The 2,770-nt window shown below is 35.4% G+C and overlaps 1 non-coding gene across 1 annotated transcript; it reads right to left on the bottom strand.

The window, feature by feature from the left end:
- Window positions 1-990: 990 nt before the first annotated feature.
- LOC139845976 (small nucleolar RNA R71) lies at window positions 991-1,097 on the bottom strand. Its single transcript, XR_011758725.1, has one exon. It is a non-coding gene; the product is annotated as a small nucleolar RNA R71 (small nucleolar RNA).
- Between the last annotated feature and the right edge of the window lie 1,673 nt (window positions 1,098-2,770).

Genomic DNA, 2,770 nt, shown 5'->3' on the forward strand with positions numbered 1-2,770 from the left:
TTTTTTTCTATTTCTTATCTAAAATTTCTTTAAATTTAAACGAAAAATTATTTTAAGCGGTTAAATTGATAGACATCAAAATTTTCTGGTTCGTAGTAATAGTTGAATTTGTACGTGGACCGGGTTATTGGAGCCAAACAGTACTCAATTATATTGAGACCAAACGAATCCTGGCCCTCTGCTGCATCTTTTGGCTATTCGAAACGTGGGCAAAATCAGAAAAGTCTATTAATTGGATAACTTATATAGTTTTTCTTTCTTTTTAAAAACTAATAGGATATTCAGTGAATGCACCGAGCAAAACGTTCACCACCTTTTGTACGTTCACCACCTGTAACTCGATCAAGACATCTAGCAAATATTGTCGCCGTTGATTTTTCTTTAGAATCGTGATCCAGTCGACCAAGTACTCCAATTAAAATTTCCGATAATCTATTTTTTGAACCCGACCTCACAATTGAGAATCTGGAGAATATTCAGGGACAATTCAGAGATCCTGAACCATTAATTTTTCCTCCAGAACCACCAATCATTTAAACAGAAATTGTTGAGTAACCAACCATTAAATCAGAATCCTATAGTGATTCAGATTCAACAAATTCAATTATGGAGAATCTGGAACCTCTAAGTATGGAAGACCGAATGCGAGCTAAACGCACTGGCCAAGGTCACGCAATTACTCAACCAGACATTAATGCACCAGATTATGAAATCAAAGGACAAATTCTACATATGGTGACTAATCAATGCCAATTTAGTGGTGCGCCGAAGGAAGATCCAAATGAACATCTTCGTACCTTTAATAGGATCTGCACACTATTTAAAATAAGAGAAGTGGAGGATGAATAGATATATCTCATGTTATTTCCCTGAACTTTAAAGGGAGAAGCCAAAGATTGGTTAGAATCGTTACCTGAAGGGTCGATTGATACATGGGATATTTTAGTTGAAAAATTTCTTAAACAATTCTTTCCGGCATCTAAAGCCGTGAGACTTCAAGGAGAAATTGTTACGTTCACACAAAAGCCAAATGAAACTCTATATGAGGCATGGACAAGATTTGGAAAGTTATTAAGAGGATGTCCTCAACATGGTTTAGATACTTGTCAAATAGTACAAATATTCTACCAAGAATGCGACATCACTACAAGGAAAGACATCAATATAGCAGTTGGTGTTTCCATTATGAAGAAAACAGCAACTGATGCTTACAAAATTATTAATAACACTGCTTCCCACTCACATGAGTGGCACCAAGAAAAATATATCGTTAGATCATCTAAAGCAGCTAGAGGCGATTCTAGCCATGACTTTGATTCCATTTCCGCAAAGATAGATGCTGTCGAGAGACGAATGGAAAAGATGACTAAGGATATTCACTCAATAAGAATTAGTTGTGAGCAGTATGGAGGACCACATTTGACAAAAGATTGTCTCAGTATTGAACTAACAATGGAACAAAGAGAGAATGTTTCATACATAAACCAAAGGCCTAGAAATAATTATCAGAATAATTATCAACCGCCAAGACCGATCTACAATCAAAATCAGAATTATAACCGAAATATTCCATACAACAACTAACAAGGTCCTAGCAATCAACAAGTATCCAACAATACTTACAATCAGCAAAGACCTAATTTTCAAAACAAACCACCACAAACCGATGATAAAAAGCCAAATTTAGAAGACATGATGTCGAAGCTAGTTGAATCTCAAACTCAATTTTTCACATCTCAGAAACAAACCAATGAACAAAATGGTCAAGCATTTAGAAATCAACAAGCTTCTATTCAAAATTTGGAACAAGAAGTAAGTAACCTAGCAAGGTTAATAAGTGAAAGAAAACCGGGAAGTCTACCTAGTGATACAAATGCTAACACCGAAATGAAACAGCTAAAGCCATTACCACAAGAAGTGGTATTACACTTAAACCACCTGAAATACCTGTAATTTCTGATGAAGCTATTCCTACACAAGAACCACAATCTGATCAAGATAAGGAAAAAGAATCGGTAGTTGAAAAGGTTAATGAAGATAACACAGTTAAGGCTAAACCTTATGTTAAACCATACCAACCACCACTTCCTTACCCAAGTAAAATGAGAAAAGAGAGACTTGAAGCCGAGCAATCCAAATTCTTGGATATGTTTAAACAGATAAATGTAAATCTTCCTTTCATTGATGTGATTTCAGGAATGCCTAGATATGCTAAATTTTTGAAAGATCTAATCACAAATAGAAAGAAAATGGAAGAACTCTCGGCTGTTACTATGAATGCTAATTGTTCTGCAGTACTGTTGAATAAGATACCCGAAAAACTATCTGATCCAGGAAGTTTCGCGATTCCATGTTTTCTGGGTAGTCTTAGTTCAATAGAAGCATTGGCAGACTTAGGTGCTAGTATAAATTTAATGCCATATTCACTATACGCTAAACTAGACCTTGGAGAATTGAAACCAACAAGAATAAGCATACAACTAGCCGATCGATCAGTAAAATATCCTAGAGGGATAATGGAGAACATGCTAGTTAAAGTTGGTACTTTAGTATTTCCAGTAGAATTTGTTATTCTGGATATGGAAAAAGATTCTTGAGTTCCTCTCATATTAGGAAGACCATTCTTAAACACGGCTAAAGCAATAATAGACGTGTTTGGTAAGAAACTAACCCTACGTATAGAGGACGAGAGTGCTACCTTTTCAGTTGATAGAGCCATGCAACAACCACAATCTGCAGATGATACATGTTATTATATTCAAACTATAGA

This window comes from Rutidosis leptorrhynchoides, chromosome 4, assembly GCF_046630445.1.
Source record: "Rutidosis leptorrhynchoides isolate AG116_Rl617_1_P2 chromosome 4, CSIRO_AGI_Rlap_v1, whole genome shotgun sequence".
Taxonomy (NCBI): Eukaryota; Viridiplantae; Streptophyta; class Magnoliopsida; order Asterales; family Asteraceae; genus Rutidosis; species Rutidosis leptorrhynchoides.